The sequence below is a fragment of the Panthera leo genome, chromosome E1 (assembly GCF_018350215.1).
Source record: "Panthera leo isolate Ple1 chromosome E1, P.leo_Ple1_pat1.1, whole genome shotgun sequence".
NCBI classification, from domain to species: Eukaryota; Metazoa; Chordata; class Mammalia; order Carnivora; family Felidae; genus Panthera; species Panthera leo.
The window spans coordinates 26,214,465-26,229,219 of NC_056692.1; the positions used below are offsets into that span (position 1 = coordinate 26,214,465).

The 14,755-nt window shown below is 33.9% G+C and overlaps 1 protein-coding gene across 1 annotated transcript in view; it reads right to left on the reverse strand.

Annotated features, from left to right (window-relative positions):
- Positions 1-14,755, reverse strand: part of BRIP1 (BRCA1 interacting helicase 1) — a 211,756-nt gene that overhangs the window by 38,188 nt on the left and 158,813 nt on the right.

Below are 14,755 nucleotides of genomic sequence, written 5' to 3' on the forward strand. Positions count from 1 at the left end.
CTGACTCTGTCAAACAATGATCTGCTTACCGTTTTGCCTTTCCTAGAATTCCATGTAAATGTTATTATATAGTATGTAATCGCTTGTTGTTTTCATTTAGCATAATGATTTTGGAATTCATTCATGATGAAATATACATCAGTGGTTCATTCTTTTATGTTTATCCAGCCTGATAATACCTGCTTTTTTGATTGGGGTGTTTACACCCTTCACATTTAATGTAAATATTGTTATGATTTCGTTTAAATCTACAGCAGCAGAACACACATTCTTCTCAAGTGTGCATGGAATATTCTCCAGGATACATTATATCATATAAATCATATAATGTATCTTTTACAACATCAATGGTATGAAATTAGAAATCTATTAACACAAGGAAAACTGGAATGTTCACAAACATGTGGAAATTAAATAACACACAACTGAACAATGGGTCAAAGAAGAAATCAAAGGAGAACTTAAAAAATATCTTGATACAAATGAAAATGGCAACACAATAAACCAAAACTATCAGATGCAGCAAAAGCAGTTCTAAGAGAAAAGTTTATAGCAATAAATATCTACAGTAAAAAAAAAAAAAAAAAAAAAAGATCTCAGATAAACCACCTAACTTTCCACCTTAAGTAATTAGAAAAGGAAGAACAGCTTAATCTCAAAGTTAGCTTAAGGAAGGAAACTAAGATGAGAGCAGAAATAAACTTTGAAGCTAGAAAACAATAGATAAAAATCACTGAAATGAAGAACTGGTTTTCTGAAAAGACAAAACTGATAAACTTTTTGCTAACTAAGCAAAAGAAAGGGTCAAATAAAATTATAAATGAAAAAGTACATTTCTGGGATAACCCAGAAGGAATGGATAGATTCCTACAAATATACAACATACCAAGGCTAAATAATGAAGAGAAAAAATCTGAACAGATCTATAATAAGCAAGAAAATTGAAGCAGTAATCAAAAGTCTCTGAACAACAACAACAACAACAACAACAACAACAACAACAACAACAAATCCTAGGACTAGATGGCTTCAATGGTAAATTCTATCAAGCATTTAAGGAAGAATTATCACTGTTCCTTCTCAAATGCTTCCAAAATATTGAAGAGACGGAAAAACTTCCAAACTCATGTTAAGAAGCCAGTACTACTCACATACCAAAGTCAGATCAGGACACTACAAGAAGAGAAAATTACAGGGCTATATCCCTATAGGATAAACACTGTTGCAAAAATCTTTATCAAAATACCAACAAACTAAATTCAACATCACATTAAAAGGATTAGATACATGATCAAGAGGGATTTATTCCTGGAATGAAAGATTAATTTAACTATACATAAATCAATAAATGTAATAAACCACATTAACAAAAGGGAGAACAAAAATCATATAATCATCTCAAAAGAGGCAAAAAAGCATTTGCGAAAATTCAACATCCTTTCATGATTAAAACTCTCAATAAATCAGATATAAAAGGAATGTACCTCAACATAATAAAGGCCATATATAACAAGCCTGCAGCTAATATACTCTGTGGTGAAAAGCTGAAAACTTTTCTTCTAGTATCAGGAATAAGACAAATGTGCCCACTCTCACCACTTCTAGTCAACAAAATACTGAAATTCTTTGCCAGGACAATTAGGCAAGAAATAAAAGGAATCCAATCCAGAAAGGACGAAGTAAAACTTTGTTTGCATATGACATGATCTCATATGTAAAAAGCCCTAAAGACTCTACCAAGAAACTGTTAGCACTAATAAATGAATTTAGTAAAGTTGGAGGATACAAAAACATCATACAAAAATCAGCTGTATTTCCATACACTAACAACAAACTATCCAAACAAAAAGAAAAGAAAAGAAAAAGAAAAACAGTCCCATTTACAATAGCATCAAAAAGAATAAAATACTTTGGGATAAATTAAACCAAGGAGGTGAGGAGCACCTGGGTGGCTCAGTTGGTTAAGTGTCTGACTCTTGATTTCAGCTCAGGTCATGATTCCAGAGTCATGAGATTGAGCCCTGTTTCGGGTTCCACACTGAGTGTGGAGCCTGCTTAAGATTACCTCTCTCTCTCCCCTGCTCACTCTCTCTCTAAAATAAAAATAAATCAAGGAGGTGAAAGATCTTTACACTGAAAACTTTAAGACATTGATGAAAGAAACTGAAGAAACACAAAGAAATGGAAAGATACTATGTTTATGCATTGGAATAATTAGTATTGTTAAGATGTCCTTATTGCCCAAAATGATCTACAGATTCAGTGCAATCCCCCTCAAAACCCAAATAGCATCTTTTATAGAACTAGATGAATGGTAACTGGCTAGTAACCCACATGAAAAGATACTTAACTTTATCTTTTTATTTTGCAAGAAATGCAAATTTAACAATCCCACTGTTTTTATCTGCAGAATACTGACAAATATTTACCACAAGTGTTTCTATTTTCCTACAAGTACAGATAGATAATATGTACAAGGATATTCATAGCATCTTTCTACTAAAGACAAATAAGAAACAACCTAAATGTCTAATTATCAAGTGGATAATTAAATGTTATATTACATTTATTCTGAGATAAATACTAATTAAAAGAAATAGATTTATATATTTTGACATGGAAATTTAGCCAAAATATATTTTGTAAATAAAAAATCAAGTAAAATACACACACACACACACACACACACACACACACACACACTCACACACAGTCAGGTATAATGTTTTTAAAAAGGACCATGATTTAGAAAGATGCCAATTCTAAACCAACTCCCAAAAAGACTTAAACCAAAACCCTGACAAAAATCACAGGGGAGACAGAGTTTAAAGATTATGTACTTTGAGGGATGCTTGGGTGGCTCAGTGGTTAAGCATGTGACTTTGGCTCAGGTCATGATCTCGCAGTTCATGAAGTTTGAGCCCCACACAGGGGTCTGTGCTGGGAGCCTGAAGCCTGCTTCAGATTCTGTGTCCCCCTCCCTCTCTTTGCCCCTCCCCCACTCATGCTCTGTCTGTCTCTGTCTCTCTCTCTCTAAAAAATAAACATTAAAAAAAATTTAAAGAGGGGCGCCTGGGTGGCTCAGTCGGTTAAGCGGCCGACTTTGGCTCAGGTCATGATCTCGCGGTCCGTGAGTTCAAGCCCCGCGTCGGGCTCTGTGCTGACAGCTCAGAGCCTGGAGCCTGTTTCGGATTGTGTCTCCCTCTCTCTGACCCTCCCCCGTTCATGCTCTGTCTTTCTCTGTCTCAAAAAAAAAAAAATTTAAAGATTATGTACCTTGAGCTTTTCCAGAGTTCCCCTAAAAACTTGTCAAATAATGCCCATGTAAGTTCAAGATCATCAGCTACTAACCGAACTACCTACAAAAAACAAAAATCAATATTCTTCAGAGAATAACAGAAAACAGAATCTCTATAATGTACCATCTACAATGTCCAGTGTACAATAAAAATTACTAATAAAAATGTGAGCCATAATCAAAGAAAAAAAGAGTGAACAAAAACCAATCTAGCAAGGGCCCAGCTACTGGAATTAGCAAAGACCTTGTTGTAGCCGTTATAAATATATTTAAACAACTTAAAAATATATAGCTTAATAAATGAACTTTGGAGAAATGGAAACTATAAAAAAAGACCCAAATGGAAATTCTATACCTGAAAAATATAGTAACTAAAATAAAAATCCATTGGATGGGTTTAACAGATCAGAGAAGACAGAAGAACTGGTAAATCTTAAGACAGACCCACAGAAGCAATGAAAAGCATCAACTAGAGCCCCACACACCAAAGACATAGGTATGAAAGAATCAAAGCATGTGAAAGCAGTCAGTGATGATCTGAACAAATTTAAAATTCAGAGTTGAAACAGTACTAATACATTTGAGACAATACTTAGTACTTCAAAGGCTCCACTATTAAAGGATATCAAGAATCTCATACTTTTCCAAGTGGCTGAGACTATATTCATTTTCTATCTAGGTACTAATACACAGTACTAACACACAGAGACTGTTAAATTAAACTTCTTCTTTGCTGGAAAAGAGATCACAGTAAATCCTGCCGTCTAGTCAATTGAGCTTGATATTAAAATCATACTCCTTTTCTGGGAATGCAAGCTGGTGTAGCCACTCTGGAAAACAGTATGGAGGTTCCTCAAAAAACTAAAAACAGAACTAACCTACGACCCAGCAATTGCACTACTGGTCATTTATCCAGGGGATACAGGTGTGCTGTTTCGGAGGGACACATGCACCTCCATGTTTATAGCAGCACTATCAACAATAGCCAAAGTATGGAAAAGAGCCCAAATGTCCATCGATGGATGAATGGATAAAGAAAATGTGGTATATATATATAGATACAATGGAGTATTACTCAGCAATCAAAAAGAATGAAATCTTGCCATTTGCAACTACGTGGATGGAACTGGAGGGTATTATGCTAAGTGAAATTAGTCAGAGAAAGACAAATATCATATTACTTCACTCATGAGGACTTTAAGAGACAAAACAGATGAACATCAGGGATGGGAAACAAAAATAATATAAGAACAGGGAGGGGGACAAAACAGAAGAGACTCATAAATATGGAGGACAAACTGAGGGTTACTGGAGGGGTTGTGGGAGGGGGGATGGGCTAAATGGTTAAGGGGCACTAAGGAATCTACTCCTGAAATCATTGTTGTCACTATATGCTAATTTGGATGTAAATTTTAAAAAATAAAAAATAAAATTAAAAGATAGGCTTTAATATCAATAGTGTACTTATATAAAACCGTAATTTAAAATTTTCTGTTAAAAGGACATTTTTTTTCCTGGACTATTCTATTCTAGGTAATAAGAGATTGTGAACTTGTAAAAGGTTTTTCTTTATACTTTAAGTAATCTTCCTAGACAACAATGATTTTGTATCTTACCAAAATAACTTCATGTTGTCTTTTTTATCAGGTCTTTGGTTACTTAAGAATACTGAGTCTTCTCAATATTAAAAGAGGTAAATTTTCCTTAAAAAAAAAAAAAGAATGTTCCTTCAGTAAGTGCCTGTCCTTACAGTCCCCATCTCAAGCTCGGCTTCCAGGGAAACAAACCCAAAACATGAAGACAGTAATGAAATGGAAAATGAAGAAGAGAGACATGGAAGATGGAAGGCCAGAAGATCAAGAAAGACAGACTAGAGGATAAATAACCAAAGAAATAAAAGGAATTTTTCTGGGTTGAAAAATGTCTTCAATTCTCTCAGATCCAAAGGATTCAACAAATGATAGGAATATCCAAAATCCACTGTCATCATGTAAAATTACTTGGAGATTCTAATCACTAAATGAACTAAGAAAAACCAATAGTACCAATTAGAAAAAAATAAACATCACCATTATTTGTAGATGATTTGAATATAAACCTAGAAAATCTAAGAAATGAAGTGGGAAATTATTGAAACTAATAAGAATTCTAAAAGATGGTCAAACTATGTAGTCAACCAAAAACATTAATAGCTTTCCTTCATATTACAATGACTATTTAGAAAACATACTGAGGAGAAAATTCCATTCACAGGACCAACAGAAATTATCAAATTCCTAGGAATAAAACCAACAAAAATGAACTAGATCCATTTCTTAAAAGAATTTATAAAGCTTTGCTGAAGGACCAAAAACAAGATCTATATAAACAAATCAAGGTTCCTAAAGGAGACTATGGATGTCAAATCTTTCCAAAATAAGATATAAATATAATATACTACAAATACAACTGCCAAACGTAGTTGGGGGGGGGGCAGTTTTGTGGTGTGTATACAGTCAAGAAATTAAAAATCAGGTTCATCTGGACAAATAAATTCTTGTTCTACTTAATTAAAGATATATTTTTTGCACAAGAGAATTAAAATTTTAACAACTGCGAAAAAATAAATAAAATAAAATCATACTCCTTTTCAAAGATGGACTCAATTACAGCATATAATGCTACATTCCTATTAAAAGCAGTGTCACACCAAAGAATACCACATACACAGCCTTCATATGGTCTTCATAAAAAATGTTAAAATTACATCCTCCCAAGAGTGAACTACTTTTATACAAGGTCAGAATGAATGGAATACACAATTAGCTAAACACAAAGTCAAAATTGGAAAAGATGGGAACAACAGATTTTAATAATAAATGATAATAACATTTATTGAGCTCCTATAATGTTCTAAGCACAGTGCACAGGAGTAGAGCTGAGAACTGAATCTAGGTCTCTTTCCAGAGCTTGCTCTCTTAAGAGTGAAAACTCTGGAGTCAAGACACTATATAGCTTTCCTGAGTGATCTTGGGTAAATCAATTCTGTTGTGGCTTACTTTTCCTAATTAGAAATGGAATCAGTAAGAAAATCTAATTAAAGTAAAATTTAAAATAGTTCTCAAATACAACGACAGCAATTTATTCACCTATAACTATCTGCTAGTATTGGGAGCTCACAGAAATTGACTACAGGGGTGCCTGGGTAGCTCAATCAGTTAAGCATCTGACTCTTGATTTCAGCTTAGGTCATGATCTCACAGTTTCTGAGCATGAGCCCCACGTCGGGCTCCACACTAACAGTGTGCAGCCTGCTTGGGGTTCTCTGTCTCCCTCACTCTCTGCCCCTCCCCTGCTCTCTCTCTCAAAAAATAAATAAACATGAAGAAGAGGAAGAAGAAGAAGAAGAAGAAGAAGAAGAAGAAGAAGAAGAAGAGGAGGAGGAGGAGGAGGAGGAGGAGGAGGAGGAGGAGGAGGAGGAGGAGGAGGAGGAGGAGGAGGAGGAGGAGGAGGAGGAAGGAGAAGAACAAGAAGAAGAAAGGAGAAAGAAGAAGAAACAATTGACTATAATACCCAGCAACTAGTTATTGAATATGAAACAGCAGGAACTGCTCTTTCTTCACTTAGTCAACTTTTTAAGATCTCATATGTAGTATTCCTGGGGAAGTATATAGTATATTTTTGTAGTATAAGCCTAATTAAAGGTATAAAGAGTTACCTTCTTGGATAAACTCTGGACTTTCAAGATAAATTAACAAGTTAGTTTTAAGAAGTTGTGAAACTACTTAGGGCGCCTGGGTGACTCAGTCGGTTGAGCGTCCAACTCTTGATTTCAGCTCAGGTGATGATCTCATGGTTAGTGGGTTTGAGCCCAGCGTAGGAGCCTCGCAATTACAGTGCAGAGCCTTCTTGGCATTCTTTCTCTTCCTCTCTCAGTCTCTCCCCCTCCTTCCCTCTCTTGAAATAAATAAATAAAAACTAAAAAACAAAAAAAGTTGTAAAACTACTCAAGAGAAAACAAAGTCTCTTCAATACACTCTATATTACTATTAACTTTTTAAACAAAAGGACATGTGTTAGACGAGAAATCAGAAGAGTATACTTCTGACAAGTAGCTTTCAAATTGGTAGGAAACAAACTGTACTTTATATCCTCTCAAAATAACCTGTCAAATTTCTATATTAAAACTTTATAACTAGAATACAAAGGAAGTACACTTTCCTTTAAGTGTTATAGGTTATATTTTAAAAAATAATATAATAATATGGCATCATAGGAAAGGTTAGATAATAGTATGTAAAAGTAACAATTCAGTGATAAAGTATATTATAATATGTAGAGATTAAAAGAAAATATACTTTAAAAATTCTATCCAACTGGGAAAAATGTATATTTCCTACCTATCTCTCAAAATATAACTAAGTAGTTTCTTTATATTCTTTGAGGGTACCTGCCAACCCCTGCCAAATTGTAGCATTTATCCTTTGTTAGACATAATAGCTTAAGGGCTTTCAAATTTCCCTACACCTTATTCCAAACAAATACTTTATAAAGATCACTCTGCCTATGATAACAGTTGTTCTAGGATATGTTAGTTATAAATGAAACAGAGATAATGTAGCAACTATTAGATTAAATAAACAAAATTATCTCTCCTTAGTGTTTTAGTTTTCATTAAAATGAACTAATTTTTATGTTTGACAACATGAATTCAATTTCTTATAAGTTTTCAAATATTCTCTACCATCCAAATAGCCTTTAAAGTACTGTGAGTATTTTACCCAGGAAAATTATTTTAGGCGAAAAGAAAAAAAAAAAACAAACTTTTGAAGGTAAATATATATATATATATATATATATATATATATATATATATATATATATAAATATATAAATTAACATTTAAATATTTTTTATTATATAAAGAAACAAACTCCTAAAAATTAATAAAAAGAAAAAATTGTCTTGGGGAAACACATTTCATTAGGGAAAGCAAGGTTAAGGGTTTAGAAAAGGTAGGAAGATCGTATACCGCATTATAATGACATCAGAATCTATTACACTGTACACTTAGGGATTATCAGGCATGAAAATCAATGCCCAATTTAAAATGACATAAAGCATATGTGAAAAAGTCAGTTTCTCCTGCCAGCAAATAGCCTAAATGTTAAGTAAACCAAAGGCTGGAAGGGATTAGTTGAAATGTCAAAAGACAACCTTTTACTTTTACCTGCTCATCCTTATAAATGCATTCTCATCCCTCAGGCATGATTTCCAAACAAATAGTTTCAATGTGCAGCAGCAAAAGGCCCATGGCAAGCTCTGCCATCTTGTAACTGTCAAAGAGATTAGTCTTTGATCTATTTGGGAGGTCATGTCCACATTCACATTAGCAATACAGTCTAACAACATTATACCTGTTGACCAATCCTTTAATGCCTAACGAGACAGACATTTTATATTATGGAAGTTAACTGTGAATGTTTTTTCTAAGTTTGGACAGAAAGTAAACACTATAAACTAAGCTGAAGTGTGGTTTGGAAAGATGATCTTGTAGACCAGTTAACATTACTTTTCAAATACATTTTACAAGGCTTTCCCAAAATAGAAAGCTATATTTAATTGTACACTCTAGAAAGAGTTTAAACCACTTGGTCCCCACCCCCAATAAATTAGTATATGTGTAATTCTGGAGGGGTGTGTAAACAGCAGAGAGAAATCAAACTATTTTATCAAAGGTTGCAAACTGAGGGCCCAAACTTACGTTTCATGTGGCTCTTACCATAGCTTAAAATAATTTGAACTATTTACCAACCCTCAACTAGCTCACTCATTTAAATAACCTGTTTAACTCCTTTAGTGGCTTGAGTCTGCAACCCATTGGTTCAGATGCTGCACTGAATTTTTTTTTTTCCATAATGAGTTTAAGTTCACAGAAAATGAAAAAAAAAAAAAAACAACAACCCTTAATATAGTAGTTTCTGGGCAACTAAAAATATCTGTGCATCAAAAGCTAACCTGATGTAAGCAAAGATGAGATCCTGAATAGCAGACACAGATAATCAAGACTGAGGTGACACTTAGAGAATTATGTAAAAATACCCAGATAACTATTGTCAAGCAGAAGTTAAATGGTTCTGGATTCTGATTTTACTATTAAACTATAATATACTTGAGATCAAACAGTAAGTTTCTCAAGTCCTTTAATGACTCAGTTTTATTGGAGACAGTATACGTACTACACTACTGAATGGGTATAGAATATATAAAATAACCAAAAGGATTATACTGTATATGTCAACAAGAAATTTAAGTCACACTTTTGAACACTAGATTATTTTTTCAACTTAGTCAAACCCAACAGTGTGGCCATAAGTAGCTCTGCATGATGAGAGTATCATTTTACACATAGCTTCTGAAGAAATAAGTGGTGTGATAAATATGAACTGGAATTATAAATGCATCTCCTCACTTTACTGCCTCATATAAAAGACTGGGGAATTTATCCCAATTCATATGAATATATATTATGATTTCAGTATTAAATGCTTTTCTAAAAGCAATCACTATAGGCAGAATATATTTTTTTCTCATATGTAAGCTTTAAAACAGAAGTTCAAGCCTCAAAATAAGACTGACAACAATCAGCTAAACTTATTATTAAAAATATTTTAAAACTTTGCTTCAAAAAAATAAACACATTTGTCCAGCAAACACTCAAGATGCATAGTTTTATCTTTCGCCAAGGTAAAGGACCTAAAACATAAACATTTATAGCAAACCAAATCTGGAGACAGAGACTGTGCATTAGAGACATTTACTGCTTTATATCATCACAGTATAAACACTTTTTATCAGGGTATCACAATATAAATTCCAATGGTTAGAGTTCTAAACTCAGCATAAGATCTTGTATGTAAAATAATTTAGCTAGATAAAAGGAATATAGCTGGTTTTATTTCATCTGGCATATTTTCAAGATTTCTGAAACACCAAGTTAACCAAATATAGTATATATATTTTCTTAAAAGGGGAAAAAATGGATTTCTGCCAAGACTTAAGAAGCCAGGCTCCCTTTTAGAGTTTAAAAAAAAAAAATACACACAAAAAACCACACACACATTGGAGATGGTTTTCAATTGTTACTTACTTTTCTTGTTACAATAGGAATTGACCACAATAATCTACTAAGAAATAAGAATCAAGACATAGTAACAGACACAGTATCAGTAACATAACTTATTTCACATATGCTTTAAGGCTGCTTTGGGTAACACACTTTGTACAGAAAAAATCTATATTGAACTCTGTGTTATAAATTATCATTGTTAAAAAAAAATGGCCTAGAAATTTCAAATATAAGAAAAAAACATTCTCCTCAAACTAGGCATCTCTTATTCTCGACATACTCAACATATTTTACCTCAACTAGTTATAATAATTTAGCTACTATCCAGAATAGCTTATTGGTAACTCAGCAACATCTAAGTAATTCTGAATAATGCAAAAACATTCTGTCAGTATGGTGCATTAGATCTTTGGGTTTTTTTATTACAAAAATAATTTTTCAAGATAAGATAATGAACCCAGAAAAAAGCAGAAATTAATATTTTTCTATTAAAAGAAAAAAAAAGACAGTTAATATTTTAAAACATGTAAGAAACCTTAAGTTGAATACACTCATTCTATAAAGGGCAAAGTTTAAAAAAATTCTTTTAAATACTAAGTTTTGTGGCAATTCAGTTAGGCTACCCATACTAAAATATCATCTATATAAATCTGAAAATGCTTAAGTTATCATCGCTAGAAAAGGTCATATATATATTCATGCTATAGTAGGTTCTGAGGGAAGGAGGTATAATGGAAAAAATACACAGCTTGGATTCAAGGCTTTGACACTAATTAGTTGTTTGACCTTGGGCGAGGCACAGTACCTCCTCAATTTAGCTTTCTTTCTTAGTTTCCTCCTTTGTAAGTGGAAGAAAACAAGAAAACATAAGAAAATAATTCCTGCCACACAGAGTTGAAGAAATAAATGACACACAAAACAGTAAAGCATCATCACACATTGGAGGTAAGTGGATTGGAGTCATTACATATCCCATTATTTCTAAAATCCAATGGTTTGGGTGGGCTTTACATTCTGTTATACTATATTGTTGCACATATATGAAAGAAGTCACAGGACTAATAGAGACAATGTGGGCCATCTAGCCAATGTAGGCCATCTCTTAGGCTGTTCACCTCAAATTAGGGCTTTACCACCTGGATCAACTCCCTATGAAGACATTTAAACTGTTCTATTCAGTATATAGGCACATTATCTTAGGTAACATAAAATAAATTTCTTCAGTTTATGACGTAGCTACTTTTTCATCAAATATCAATGAAAGTATGTACTTTGGCAGGACATAGAGAACAGCATTCAGTTTTGAAACACAATTTTTGCTAAATAATTTCTGCAATTGATCTTAAATTTTCTGACAAATTATAACACTAGCACTTTTTAATATCTTTCATAATATTCTTTATCACTTTGCAACCCATGAGCTGTATTTGAACTATATACATATAAAATACATTAGTGATATAATCTATGGAATGAATGCATGACTGCTACTTTATTAGTCTGAATATTATCTCATTCGCATATCTTACGATCTAGAGCTTCCCTCACTATGAATAAACTTGTCTAGCAATAACAACCAATAAAATGAAGTAATATCATATGTAAGAAAGCAATGTGAGGCTGTAAATGGAACTCCAGGCTCTTAAAGGAATAAGCTAATATTAAGAGGCTTTGATGGGGCACCTGGGTGGCTCAGTCGGTTCAGCGTCCAACTTCAGCTTAGGTCATGATCTCGCAGTTCGTTGAGTTCAAGCCCTACATTGGGCTCTGTGCTGACAGCTCAGAGCCTGGAGCCTGCTTCTGATTTTGTGTCTCCCTCTCTCCCTGCCCTTCCCCTGCTCATGCTCTCTCTCTCCGTCTCAAAAATAAACAAACATTAAAAAAAATTTTTTTTTTAATAAAAAAAAAGGCTTTGTTAAGGGAATGAGTAGTGCTGCATTCAGCAAGTGACAGAAACCTGCACCTACTCCTATGTATCTCTGGATGGCAAGATCTCTCATGGAAGAAGCTTGTAGATGCTAGAAAATGCAATACTAAGCACTTTGGCCCTGGGGTGGAGTGGGGTGGGAGAGGGGGTGCTGGATAAAAGTTTTATGGCAATGGCAGGCATAGAAAGTAGAAGGTAATCACAGTAAGAGGAGGCTCAGACTCAGATTTCACATGATTAAACACTGTGACATTTAAAAACAAACATGGTCACAAGAAAGTGTGCATGTAACAAAGATTATAGAAGTACTGAAAAATACTGCAATACACTTAAAACCTTGAAACTTATTACCTCCACAGCCCAACAAATGAATTATGATACTTTCTCCACCTAGATTTTTATTACATCTAAATTTATCTTTCAAATATAAGTATATACTTGATTTTTTAGAACAATTATTACTTTCTACCTTTACAATATTATTGTTAGGAATATTTGATTTAGAGCTTCTCAAATGTGCTTGTAGAAGTGTGGAAATAAAGTATACGGGATCATAGATTTTATTTATTTATTTATTTATTTATTTATTTATTTATTTATTTATTTATTTAAGTTTTTAAGTTTATTTATTTTTGAGAGAGACAGCGGGAGTGAGGGAGGGGCAGAGAGAGAGAGGGAGGGAGGGAGGGAGAGAGAGAATCCTAAGCAGGCTCCACACCATCAGCATGGAGCCTGATGTGGGGCTAGAACCCACCAAACCATGAGATCATGACCTGAGCCGAAATCAAGAGTTGGACTTTTAACTGACTGAGCCACCCAGGCACCCCTGGGATCACAACATTTTAAAATCCCATACTTAATCTTACAAAGTAATGAAGACTTCTAGTTTCAGAAAGGAAAAAAGAAAGACATAAAAACTTCTCCAAACTTAAAAGACAAATAAGAGAAACAGTCCTCATCTTCAATTAAACTAAGAGACGTCTGCAAACTCAAAACCTGATACATGAATGTGAAAAGCAGATGGACAAAAGGTGTATGACTGAGCAGAGAGGTGAAAGTTCAAACCAAAGTACCCACAGAGCTACTGATGGGAAATAAGCCAGTTAGGCCAGCAGGAGTCCAAAAAAGCTCAGGAAATGAAAGTATAGATAAACTGCCAGAGGACTGTACTATGAAGATGAAAACATTTAGGAAGATTTGAGACTCAGGAAACTTATGATCCAACACAGAAGATAGGCAAATCAAATTCCCAGGATGACAGCAAAAGGAAATCTCAGGAATCTGGCAGTTAAGTGGGCTAAAGAACAACTTGGTCTTGCTTGATTGAAGTAGGAGATCAGGAGGCTCCAGGAGCAATGTCTTCAGAGGGAAAAAAAGGACTGACCTATTATCTCACAGATCTGATAGGAAAACTGTATTGAGAGGTGTTGCATATATTCATTGAAGGGTGACCCAAAATTAATTTAAAGATATTTTAGGGGCACCTAGGTGGCTCAGTTGGTTAAGATTGAGCCCTACATGGGGCTCTGCGCTGACAGAACTGAGCCTTCTTCGGATTCTCTTTTTCCCTCTCTGCCCCTCCCCTGCTCATGCTCTCTCTGTCTCTCTCAAAATAAATAAATAAACCTAAAAAAAAAACCCAAAACAAATATCTTTTGAAAAGGAAAAAAGGACAGAGGGCATTATTAATAGGAAGATAAAAAGTTCAAGAAAGGAAGGAAATTATTTGACTACAATGAACAATATTTTCATAGTCATGATGTGAATATTGATTATGGATTTAATTTTTAAAACGTGATGTAACTATGTTAGGAGGAAAAAGAAAGAAAAGGTATATAGTAAGCTAAAATCCTTATCTCAATATAACAAATAAATACTTAGGTCTAAAACTGATTAAAGAAAGATAAAATATGGAGTAAATACCAGACAGAAATAGCTAAAAGAAGCAAAATTTGCTGCCTCTCAGAAGCAAGGGCTGGGAATGGGGCAGAAGCCAAGATATTGTTAATATAAGAAACAACTGTATTTTGTATAAATTAGGCTCTTAGTAAAAGCTTTATTGAACTTTTTTCAACTTGATAAAAAATAATTAAAAGATAAACAGATTGCTCATTTTAATTCATGACACACACCCATATGTCTCTCTCTCTATATATATATATTTATATATATCACACATAAATATTTTTAGAGAGAGACAGCATGAGCAGGGTAGAGGGGCAGAGGGGAAGAGAGAGAGAAAATCTTGAGCATTTACCGTGCTCAGCACCCTATGCAGGGCTCAATCCCATGACCCAAGGATCGTGACCTGAGCCAAAGTCGAGTCAGATGCTCAATTGACTTAATTACCCAGCTGCTCCTATGCCTTATTATATAAAGCAATGGTGCTCAACTGACATTGATTTTGTCTACCAAAAGATTT